Source organism: Bombina bombina, chromosome 3 (genome assembly GCF_027579735.1).
Source record: "Bombina bombina isolate aBomBom1 chromosome 3, aBomBom1.pri, whole genome shotgun sequence".
NCBI classification, from domain to species: Eukaryota; Metazoa; Chordata; class Amphibia; order Anura; family Bombinatoridae; genus Bombina; species Bombina bombina.
The window spans coordinates 511,018,035-511,030,946 of record NC_069501.1 but is presented as its reverse complement, the minus strand read 5'-3'; the positions used below and the strand labels follow the sequence as shown (position 1 = coordinate 511,030,946).

General features: G+C 43.8%; 2 pseudogenes; one reads left to right on the top strand and one right to left on the bottom strand.

The window, feature by feature from the left end:
• Positions 1-11,138: 11,138 nt before the first annotated feature.
• On the bottom strand, positions 11,139-12,121 carry LOC128652413 (ribosome production factor 2 homolog; annotated as a pseudogene).
• Positions 12,122-12,393: 272 nt separating this feature from the next.
• LOC128654831 (uncharacterized) lies at positions 12,394-12,512 on the top strand (annotated as a pseudogene).
• Positions 12,513-12,912: the final 400 nt, after the last annotated feature.

The following is a 12,912-nucleotide window of genomic DNA, read 5'->3' as shown; positions in this document are numbered from 1 at the left end:
CTAATTTTAAAAAAAAGTGGTTTGGAAATAGCAAAGTGCTACTTGTATTTTTTGCCCTATAACTTGCAAAAAAAGCAAAGAACATGTAAACATTGGGTATTTCTAAACTCGGGACAAAATTTAGAAACTATTTAGAATGGGTGTTATTTAGTGGTTGTAGATGTGTAACAGATTTTGGGGGTCAAAGTTAGAAAAAGTGGGTTTTTTTAATTTTTTCCTCATATTTTATATATTTTTTTATAGTAAATTATAAGATATGATGAAAATAATGGTATATTTAGAAAGTCCATTTAATGGCGAGAAAAACGGTATATAATATGTGTGGGTACAGTAAATGAGTAAGAGGAAAATTACAGCTAAACACAAACACAGCAGAAATGTAAAAATAGCCATTGTCATTAAGGGTAAGAAAATTGAAAAATGGTCCGGTCATTAAGGGGTTAACAGAAGCTCCGCTGATGCTCCACCCAAAACTGTAAAAACATTTTTTTATTGGTTCTCAACCTCTTCAATCAAGTAAGGGCACAACTGAGTGGAGGTGTTGTATTAGCACAGGGCAGAGCCAAACACTGACTGTAGGAATTTAAGGCAACTCGGTGCAGGATCTGTAGAGGGGGGCAGGGTTTTCTACATTGAATTCAGGAGTTCAGCATGTGAGATGTTTGCTTTGGGCTGATGATCTTAAGCCCCTCCCCCTTTTGCAGTGTGTTTTTATCTTCTGACTTCTTTCTCCTCACAAATCCTGACAGGCAGTGTGTTTCAGGCGGTCTGCTTGAGAATAGTACAGTATATTGGGATGGCTGCTCTAGTGTTTATCAACATCAGCTTCAGATGCATCTCAAACTCAAACGCCTCACCAAATGGAAGTTCAAAAGTCTGTGCAGTATGTATAAATTCAGTGGCTGTTGCTGTGTTTTATTTTTATTTTCAGAGCATTCTTTAGTTGTTTTAGCTGCCTTTACACTAGTTTGAAATGCAGGTCATAACATTAAAAATAAAAAATATTACACCCTGGTCCAAAAATAATATAGCTAAAAAGTTTTAGAATTTTAAATAATAAATACACCACTGGGAACTGCCCCTATATATCATTCATGCCAGCCTTGGTTACCCTTTAACAAAGCACAACAATCATAGCTTTAGATCATGCATCAGAGAGCCATAAGAAACATGTTTAAAGTGAGTGCCTACATGACTGATTAGGTAATCCTTTTTTCATGCCAGCTCAGAGCCCTGCATTCCCTACAAACCTCTCCATTACACAGAATACTAGTCTTATATGAGCTTAGGGAGCAAACTTACAGCCTCATCTAAAGGGAATATATGACAGGGTATATATTTGTGCTTTATATGTATGCGTGTGTGTGTATATATATATATATATATATATATATATATATATATATATGTATATATATATATATATATATATATATATATATATATGTATGTATGTGTTACGGTACCAACAGGATACCAAGGGTGAATTGCTGATCCCATATTCAGGACATCGTTCATCTGGTATTAACCAGATGAACGATGTCCTGAATATGGGATCAGCAATTCACAACCCAACCAGTTCCCCCCTCAAACATGAGACCAGGCTCCACATTGAAGGTAAAAACAGAATGTGTTTTATTGAAGGCTATATGCCCAGTATTTATGCAGGTCTGAAAGTGTATTGTACATTAGATAGAGGGAAAACGCCCTTTGACAGGCCCCAATAGAATTACATTACTTAAGCAGATAAACAAGTTAAACACAAGACACACTTGAGCCTTTCTTATCACTTGGGCGTCTGCTCTCTGGATGTGATTAAACAATGTGAATGTTTATCACTAAACTTAATTACAGCACACAATAGCTGATGCCAGCAACCCTGTCTTTAGAAAATAGCTTCTTAAAGCTGAACAAAGTTAACTCTTTCAGTACTGACAGAAGGGTCTGTCACATGGCTCCCCCTGGTGGAACACTCCGGCAGACCCGGCTTGACCCTTTGGCGGGTCAACTTGGGGATGACCGGACTAGGAGGTGGTAGGCATGTCAGTTTGCCGGGACAATCCATCTGCATTCCCGTTTAGCTTACCGGGCCGGTAGCTGATGGGGAAGTTATAGGGTTGGAGGGCTAAACTCCACCGCAGCAATCTACCATTGTCTCCTGAGACCCGGTTAAGCCAGACTATGGGATTGTGGTCCATTATGAGAGAGAATTCCTGTCCGTATAGATAAGGGTTCAACTTCTTCATTGCCCAGACCAGGGCTAAACATTCCTTCTCTACTGCCGCATAACTTACTTCCCGAGGTAACAACTTTCTGCTTAGGTATGCAACAGGGTGCTCTCCTCCATCCTCCCCGACTTGGCTCAGAACAGCCCCCAGTCCATACATGGAAGCATCTGTATGAATGAGAAAACGTTTGTTAGGGACTGGGGCAGCCAAGACAGGGGCATTCACAAGAGCCTGCTTCAGTGCCTGAAACGTGGCTTCACAAGCTGGAGACCACAGGACCTGTTTGGGGAGGTTCTTTTTAGTCAGGTCAGTCAGGGGCTTGGCGATAGTACTGTAGTCCGGGACAAAACGTCGGTAATACCCGGCCGTCCCCAGGAAGGCTAGCACTTGGGTCTTAGTGATAGGTGTGGGCCAGTTAGCCACAGCCTCTACCTTGGCTGGCTCCGGTCTCTGGCTCCCACACCCCACTCAGTGACCCAAATACTGTACTTCAGCCATACCTAGATGGCACTTGTCTGGTTTCAAGGTCAGGCCAGCGGCCCGAATCTTGTCCAGAACCACCCCTACATGGATAAGGTGTTCTTCCCAGGACTCACTGTAAACCGCAATGTCGTCCAGGTATGCACAAGCAAATTCCTGGAAGCCATCGAGGAGTCTATCCAGCATACGCTGGAAGGTAGCCGGAGCATTCTTCATCCCAAAGGGCATGACCTTAAACTGGTACAGGCCGAATGGGGTGACGAATGCCAACTTGGGGATAGAATCCTCGGCCAGGGGAATCTGTCAATAGCCTTTACACAGGTCTATGGTGGTCAGATAGTGTCCCCTAGCAATACGGTCTAGTAATTTGTCTACCCGGGGCATCGTGTAAGCGTCAGTGGTGGTCCTTTCATTGAGCCACCTGTAGCCCACACAGAACCGGGTGGTCCCATCTTTCTTAGGTACCAGGACTACAGGTGAAGCCCAAGGACTATCGGAGTGCTCAATGACTCCCATCCGAGCCATCTCCTGTATCTCCTTCCGCATTCCTTCTCGGACTGTTTCGGGGATATGGTAGGGAGGCTATCGCAGGGGATTCTGTCCAGGGGTCTCTACCTTATGTACAGCTAGAGTAGTGTAGCCAGGCTCTTGGGAGAACTTCGCCTGCTTCTCCCACAGAAGCTGTCTTGCCTGTACCTTCTCTGTAGGGCTTAACCGGTCCCCTAGCTGCACAAGACTAGTGAGGTCAGTCTGGGGGTCCTTCTCTAATAAGTCAGGCAGCAGTAAATTCTCTGGGTCGTCTGCAGCAGGGGCACACACTGCAGCGACATCCTCTAGCCTCTCCTGATACTCCTTCAGCATGTTCACATGAAAGGATTGCTGGATTCTTTCATCTGCACAGCTGGCTATAATATAGGTAGTATCACACACCTGAGATAACACCTTATAGGGGGCCCTCCCAAGATGCTTGCACCTTGTTGGTCTTCACAGGCTTGAGCACCAAAACTTTCTGTCCAACCTGGAAGACCCGCTGCCGGGCACCCTGATCGTACCACCCCTTCTGTCTCCCCTGGGCCACCTGGAGATTCTCTCTTACCATCAGGGACAGTTTCTCCATGCGGTCCCGGAGTTCCAGAACATATGGTACTATGGGGATCCCCTCCTGCTCTGTCTCTCCCTCCCAGTGTCCTCTAATGAGATCCAGGGGTCCGCGGACCCTTCTCCCATAGAGTAACTCAAAGGGAGAGAACCCAGTAGATTCCTGGGGCACCTCTCTGTACGCAAATAACAGATGAGGCAGGAATCTTTCCCAGTCTCTGCAAGTGTCAGTAAAGGTCCTCAGCATCTGCTTGAGGGTGCCATTAAAGCGCTCGCAGAGACCGTTCGTCTGTGGGTGATAAGGCGAACTGAGCAATGGTTTAATGCCGCACACCTTCCACAGCTGCTGGGTGAGCACAGCGGTAAACTGGAACCCGACCCTAGTAAAAATCTTAACCAGGGCGTCAGCTACTGTCTCTGCCTCTATATTCGACAGTGCTACTGCCTCTGGGTAACGGGTGGCATAGTCCACCACAGTGAGAATATACTTCTTACCTGATGGACTAGCCCTGGCCAGTGCACCCACAATGTCAACGGCTATTCGGGAAAAGGGTTCCCCAATGACAGGCATAGTCATAAGCCTAGCTTTTGGGTGATCCCCCCGCTTACCCACCCGTTGACAGGTGTCACAAGTGCTACAATATACCCGCACATCTCGGTTAAAATTGGGCCAGAAGAAATTTTGGGTGATCCTATGAGCTGTGCGGCGGGACCCTAGATGTCCAGCTAATGGTACATCATGCCCAATCCGCAGAATCTCTTGCCGGTATTTCGCAGGCACCACCAGCTGCTGATTCTGTGGAGGGGCAGTACTTTTCTGGGCAGGTTTGGGGATTCTATATAGCCTATCCCCCACCCACTCATAACGTTCCCCATCTACCCCCTCTTCTCCAGCATCTGCCCTAGCCCTGTACTTCTGAAGGGTGGGATCTTCCCGGGTTTCCCTCCCGTACGTCTCTGGGGTATCCCAGCCTAAGGGGGCCTGATCTAGGGTACAAGTCTCAGCAGCAGTTGGGTCAGTCTCAGCGGCACGGGCCTGAGCATGGGTAGTCACAGGGTTAACATCAGCGGGACCCATTGGAGCGTAGGCAGAAACAAGGGGGGCCAAGTCATTTCCAAGGAGAACATCAGCTGGTAAATCCTTCATGACCCCCACATTCACATGTCTAGTGCCCACTCCTCAATCCAAATGTACCCGGGCAACAGGTAGGCGGAACACAGTTCCCCCTGCCACCCTCACAGCCACAGTGTCTCCGGTGTGCTGGTTCTCGGACACCAAGTTCTTTTGGAGCAAGGTCATGGTAGCACCAGTATCCCGTAGGCCACTGACCTCCTTCCCATTCACTTTAACCAGTTGCCGGTGCTGTTGTCGGTTATCCCGGTGGACAGCTTGCACGGGGTCCGCTTCATGTAGGATGCCCCAGCATTCTTCCACCTCTACGCAGTGGGCAGTAGGCTGAGGGTTACGTGGGATTCCGCTGGCGGGTCTCCTCCAGGATTGTGCTTGGTTTGCGGTGTTTAGGGGACACTCCGATCTTTTGTGCCCTAGTTGCTTACATCCAAAGCACTGAATAGGCTGTGAGTAGTCCCATGAGTTTAACCGGGCAGTCTGGGGGTAGTTCGTGGCTGAAGGCGGTGTGGTATAGCGGTGCACCGGGGGTTGGTAACTGGCAGCTGCTGGGGTGACTGGGGGTCTGTACTCCACTCTAGCAGGGGGCTTAGTGGTAGCAGTATCCAGTTTGCAGGCATCCGTATACTCATCTGCCAGGCGAGCAGCTTCATGCAGGGTGGAGGGTTTACGGTCCCGAACCCACTCTCTAACTCCTGCTGATAACTTGTCAAAGCAATTTTCCAACAGGAATAGCTGCAGCACCTCTTCCCCAGATACGGCTTGGCACCACACCATCCAGTAAGATGCTGTGCGGTGTACCTTACATGCCCACTCAACGTAGGAATCACCAGCTAATTTAACAGTGTCTCTGAACCGCCTCCAGTATGCCTCCGGTGTAACCGCATACCTGGAGAGCAGAGCCTCTTTTACAGTATTATAATCCCCGACTTCCTCATCTGGAATGGCCCGAAGAGCCTCACTGGCCCGGCCGGATAATTTTCCGGATAATATCGTGACCCAGTCCTCTGCGGGTACCTGGTGTAGTGCACATTGCCTCTCAAAATCCGCAAGGTACCCATCAATCTCTCCTTCTGTTTCCAGGAAGCTTTTAAAAGCTGCAAAATGCACTTTTCTCTTTTCCACTGGGGTTGCTGTGACTTGGGCTACTGCAGCGCCGCTTTGGCGAAGTAGGTTGGCCTCCACAGCTGCTATGACCCGGTCAATAATTTCCGCGGACGGGTTGGGACCATAATGTGCCAGTCTTATTTTGACCGCCCGGTTAAAGCTTACTTCTTCGGGGGTTCTGTCTGATATGCTGGACTCATTGGTTCCTTCGGGCCCTGGTACTCCGTCCATCTCGGTCAGTCTTGTAATAATCTCCCTCTTCCTGAGGTTACTGGTTTGTTGGCCCCGTTGTTCTAGCAGGTCTTTAAGGGTAGCTCTTTTTAGCCTTTCATACGGTATTCCCATTAAGTCTGGATGTGTAGTTGCTCTTCTGGGCGATAAGGCTCATCCCGTCGCTTGCCACCAATTGTTACGGTACCAACAGGATACCAAGGGTTAATACCAGATGAACGATGTCCTGAATATGGGATCAGTAATTCACAACCCAACCAGTTCCCCCCTCAAACATGAGACCAGGCTCCACATTGAAGGTAAAAACAGAATGTGTTTTATTGAAGGCTATATGCCCAGTATTTATGCAGGTCTGACCCCAGATGGGGGGTTGAAAGTGTATTGTACATTAGATAGAGGGAAAATGCCCTTTGACAGGCCACAATAGAATTACATTACTTAAGCAGATAAACAAGTTAACCCCTTAATGACCACAGCACTTTTCCATTTTCTGTCCGTTTGGGACCAAGGCTATTTTTACATTTCTGCGGTGTTTGTGTTTAGCTGTAATTTTCCTCTTACTCATTTACTGTACCCACACATATTATATACCGTTTTTCTCGCCATTAAATGGACTTTCTAAAGATACCATTATTTTCATCATATCTTATCATTTACTATAAAAACAAATATAAAATATGAGGAAAAAATCGAAAAAAACACATTTTTTCTAACTTTGACCCCCAAAATCTGTTACATATCTACAACCACCAAAAAACACCCATGCTAAATAGTTTCAAAATTTTATCCTGAGTTTAGAAATACCAAATGTTTACATGTTCTTTGCTTTTTTTGTAACTTATAGGGCCATAAATACAAGTAGCACTTTGCTATTTCCAAACCATTTTTTTTCAAAATTAGTGCTAGTTACATTAGAACACTAATATCTTTCAGGAATCTCTGAATATCCATTGATATGTATATATTTTTTTTTAGTAGACAACCCAAAGTATTGATCTAGGCCCATTTTGGTATATTTCATGCCACCATTTTACCGCCAAATGCGATCAAATACAAAAAATCGTTCACTTTTTTACAAATTTTTTACAAACTTTTGGTTTCTCACTGAAATTATTTGCAAACCGCTTGTGCAATTATGGCATAAATGGTTGTAAATTCTTCTCTGGGATCCCCTTTGTTCAGAAATAGCAGACATATATGGCTTTAGCATTGCTTTTTGGTAATTAGAAGGCCGCTAAATGCCACTGCGCACCACACGTGTATTATGCCCAGCAATGAAGGGGTTAATTAGGGAGCATGTAGGGAGCATTTTGGGGTAATTTTAGCTTTAGTGTAGTGTAGTAGACAACCCCAACTATTGATCTAGGCCCATTTTGGTATATTTCATGCCACCATTTCACCGCCAAATGCAATCAAATAAAAAAATAACGTTAACTTTTTCACAATTTTAGGTTTCTCACTGAAATCATTTACAAACAGCTTATGCAATTATGGCACAAATGGTTGTAAATGTTTCTCTGGGATCCCCTTTGTTCAGAAATAGCAGACATATATGGCTTTGGCGATGCTTTTTGGTAATTAGAAGGCCGCTAAATGCTGCTGTGCATCACGCGTGTATTATGTCTAGCAGTGAAGGGGTTAATTATGTAGCTTGTAGGGAACTTGCAGGGTTAATTTTAGCTTTAGTGTAGAGCTCAGCCTCCCACCTGAAACATCAGACCCCCTGATGCCTCCCAAATAGCTCTCTTCCCTCCCCCACCCCACAATTGTCCCCGCCATCTTAAGTACTGGCAGAAACTCTGCCAGTACTAAAATAAAAGGTATATTTGGGCTTTTTTGAGGTTTTTTTTTTAGCATATTTACATATGCTGCTGTGTAGGATCCCCCCTTAGCCCCCAACCTCACAGATCCCCCACCAAACAGCTCTCTAACCCTCCCCCTCTGCCTTAATGGGCGCCATCTTGGGTACTGGCAGCTGTCTGCCAGTACCCAGTTTAGAACAAAAATGTGCTTTTTTTTAAGAAAAATCCCTTTTTCTGTAGTGTAGCTCCCCCCACACCCAAGAACAAACCCCACCCCTCCAAGATCCCTTTTACTGAAGTTTATTTTTTTTAAAAATTTTCCCTTTTCCCCCACAGTTACAATCAAATTTTCTGTAGTATAGCGGTTCCCACCCGCTCCCGCCCCGTGCACGCGCCCGCCCGCCACCCTCTGTGCACGCGTGCGCCCGTGCGCGCCCCCGTCAGCTCCGGCCCCGATCCCGCCCCCCTCCACCTTATACGGCCCAGCGATGGCCGCCCACCCGCCTCCCAAGTCAGCTCCCACCCACCAACGTTACCGGCCACCGATGTCCGGTGCAGAGAGGGCCACAGAGTGGCTCTCTCTGCATCGGATGGCCATGCAGGGTTATTGCAGGATGCCTCCATATCGAGGCATCACTGCAATAACCGGAAAGCAGCTGGAAGCGAGCAGGATCGCTTCCAGCTGCTTTCCACACCGAGGACGTGCAGGGTACGTTCTCAGGCATTAACTGCCTTTTTTTTTGAGGACGTACCCTGCACGTCCTTGGTCGTTAAGGGGTTAAACACAGGACACACTTGAGCCTTTCTTATCACTTGGGCGTCTGCTCTCTGGATGTGATTAAACAATGTGAATGTTTATCACTAAACTTAATTACAGCACACAATAGCTGATGCCAGCAACCCTGTCTTTAGAAAATAGCTTCTTAAAGCTGAACAAAGTTAACTCTTTCAGTACTGACAGAAGGGTCTGTCACAGTATGTATATATATATATATATATATATATATATATATATGTTACAGATAAACCTGTATCCTGTTAACAGCAGATCTATTACCCTAAATCTGAATCCATTATTTTTATTTAAAATAAAGAAAAACTATAAAACCCTTATGCAATATGCACAAATAGGCCCTGTTCTATTACAAAAGCACATCTGGATCAGACCTGATCAGTCTTACTAAATAAAATCTGTATGTAATTTACTGGCTGAGTTTGCCTTAAAATGCCTATAGCATTGACTGTCACATAAATGCTTGTTAAGAATGGTGCTCACTATCCTACAAAAAAACACATTTTGTTTATATGCACCAAGCAGCTACATTTCATTGCAGGTGTTTGTAGATGGCAGCTGAAGGGAAATGTTAATTTCCATCTTTGCTGATATTTCAGATAATGTTAACTGAACAGTATTACTTCTTCAACCTTCCCCCCAAACCATTTCTCTTACTTTTGCGTGTAAGGGGGTCTAAAAAATGCTTGTACTGAGCCCTAGGAGGCAGCTTTTAAAAGAGCTCCTTCTCCTTGTGTGTTTATATGGTATTTGCCAAATGTATTAAAAATTTGGGGTTACACTGTATTGTGGGTTTTGTTAGTGGCTTCCCTTAAACATCTGCAAACTAGTCATATTGGTTAAATGCATGCAATGCTGGCCTGGTTCTGTCTGCTATCTTACGGCATACTCTTTTTGTAGTGATTTAAATATTTGCAGTGCAGCAGAACTTTTTTTCCGTTAGATTGTGTGTGTGCGTATGCCTTTGTGTTAGTGTGTGTCTGTATGTTTATGTGTGTCTCTAGGTGTGTGTATGCCTGTGTGTCTCTGTGTGTGTAAGTGTCTTTGTGTGTGTTAGTGTTTGTCTGTGTGTGTATGCCTGTGTATGTTAGCGTCTGTCTGTGTGTTAGTGTCTGTCTGTGTGTTAGCGTATGTCTGTATGTCTGTATGTATGTGTGTATGCCTGTGTGTGTCTCTGTGTTTTAGTGTCTTTGTATGTGTTAGTGTCTCTCTGTGTGTGTATGCCTGTGTGTGTTAAGTGTCTGTCTGTCTGTGCCTGTGTGTTAGTGTGTGTAAATGACTGTATGCCTGTATGTGTCTTTGTGTGTGTTAGTTTCTTTGTGTGTGTTAGTGAGTCTCTGTGTGTGTATGCCTGTGTGTGTTAGTCTGTCTGTCTATGTATGCCTGTATGTGACTGTGTGCAAGTGTCTCTTTGTGTGTGTCTGTATGTATGTGTATACCAGTGTGTGTCTGTATGTGTGTATACCAGTGTGTGTCTGTATGTGTGTCTGCCTGTGTGGTTCTGTGTGTGTGTGTATGCCAGTGTGGGTCTGTGTGTGTGTGTATGCCAGTGTGTGTCTGTATGTGTGTGTATGCCATTGTGTGTCTTTGTGTTAGTGTCTGTCTGTATCTGTCTGTGTGTTAGTGTTCTGCACATGGATCTCCACACGTCTTAGATATGAACTCACAGAATAAGCCTAACACTGCACTATCACTAGGAACTTCATGGCTACTGCATTGCTGGCACAGCTTTCACACTCTCAGGCTGGTTATCCCTGCAGGTCCATTATATGATAATGTAAGGTGACTGTGCTGTAGGTACTGCATTTAGCACCCAGGATGGTCAATGACTCTTCTGGGGTTAATATGATTAGGACACTGGACAGTAGGTGACACTGCAATATTTTATTACTGCATGGTAAGTGGCAGCGCTGCATATTATTACATTTTACTTTCTTATTTTATCCCTGACTCCTATATTTAACTGCTGCAGATAGGCAGGAAACCTGCATAATATTACACTTTACTTTTTAGTCGTAAATGTAAATTTAATTTCCCAAAATGTATGCATTGTGAACCCCCATTTAAATAACCCATGAGCCGCCACTGCATATAACCATATGTACAGCTGTCAATATCCAGTGGAACAAATGCTAACAGAGTACATTATTATACTATACAATAATAGGCACCCCCCCTTAATTGAAAATTAAGTGGGCCAGTAGCGTTTTCCTATGACTTGTAAACTATAGTAATATATAAAACCTAGCGTGCCTGTGCATCATTTACCTTTATGTGATTTTCAAGACAAAATGACACATTCCTTTAATAATTATGTACATGTATACAGGTGTTTGAAATGTGTATAATAAATTGTTTGCATATATTCCTTTAACATCTGGAGTTATTAGAATGTTCTCAAAATCCAGTAAGCAATTCCATAACAAACCAGAATAAGTCCTCAATTTACTTAGGTCCTGCTTTTGCATATGGATACGGCCATATTTTGTGCCAAAAATATTGTGAGAGATATTCTTCTTTTTCTTTGCCTTAAGAGCTTTAGGACGTTTCATGGCCACTTTATAAAGGTCATCTGAAGCCAGGTGAGTTCTTCTTACAACAAAATCAAAGTTAGGACCCATGTCTTCAAGCTCAATTCTTGGTGTCCTACATCCAGATTTCTTCATCAATACCTTGTAGTTACGCAATAAGACATTTCCCTCCACTGGAAGACGTGCTCCAAACCAGCAAGGCGAATACCAGAGACAGTTGGTCAACTAAAGAAATCAATCAAGAGGCTTTTTAAGCGTTTATAATATTCATTCAATACAAACATGTCTCCAGCAAATATCAGCATAGGTTTTGTTCCTTCAGGGCACTTGCAGTTCTTAATATCCTTCAAAGAGACATGCTTTTCCACACCCAGCTCAATCATATCAAGAACATGAAAATCATACATGCTGCCAAAAATCAGGTTGTTAGGACGCTTCTTGTTATGGGAACCAAACAAAAACAAGGAACAGTCTGACTTCTTAGAGACGAACTCCAAAGATGTCTGATCTTCAAATGGTCTTGTCATATTTTTCTTTTTGTATAGGACGGCATACAGCTTTTTTAGGGCATAAATATCTTTAAGTGCTTGTGATACAGTGCTGTTAGCATTCCCTCCCTTAACAAGGATGGCATTCTTGGTATTTTCATTGAGCTTCGAATCCCTTTTTTCCAGGAATCTCTTTGATGTTTTTGGTTTCAAAACACGATCCAGCCCAGACATTTTTCACATCTAATGAAACCACGTGTAAAAGATAATTATCTTTTGTAAAGATAGACAGGCAGGCAGGCAGAAAGAGGGGCAGGAGACTCTGTATCTATGTATACTTTTTGTCATGGGTCAGCAAGTGATTCTGGGCCTGTACTGGCACTATTTATTAATTTATTTATATATTTGCCATCTAAATTTTAACCCCATTTTAACTCTTCAATTTTTTACAGACTGTGAATGACAGCATGAGCAAGAACAAAAAGCGTTGGGAAGAAGCACTAAGTGTCTACCGCCACACTGCCTTGAATGCACCCGATCCCGTCTGATCTTGGAAGTTAAGCAGGGCCAGGCCTGGTCAGTACCTAGATGGGAGAGCGTCTGGGAACACATGCTGTGGTAGGCTTTTTTTTCATTTTTAAAGCAGTGAAGCATGCGTCATATCTACTGATAGTAGCAATATTCATTGAAACAATTGTATCTTTCAATTACCAAAAATTAGATGTCCATTGTATTAAAGATAATTATTTTTTTTTTTTTTTGGATAGTGAACAAATTTAATGTTTTCAAAACTGTTCAACCCAATAGGATAGGGGTAAAAGAAAAAAGAAAACACATTACTGGAATAAAGACCTCATCTTTAAGACCATTTTTCTTCTTGAACACACTGTTTAGGCTTAATGTTTATAAAGATTGAGCAAAGTGTTTTGTCTCAAATGGTTTATGTACAGTAAAGTTCAGGAGAAAATTAATATTGAAACATGACAATGATATAGCGTCAGTAAAAGTTAGATTACACCTTTATT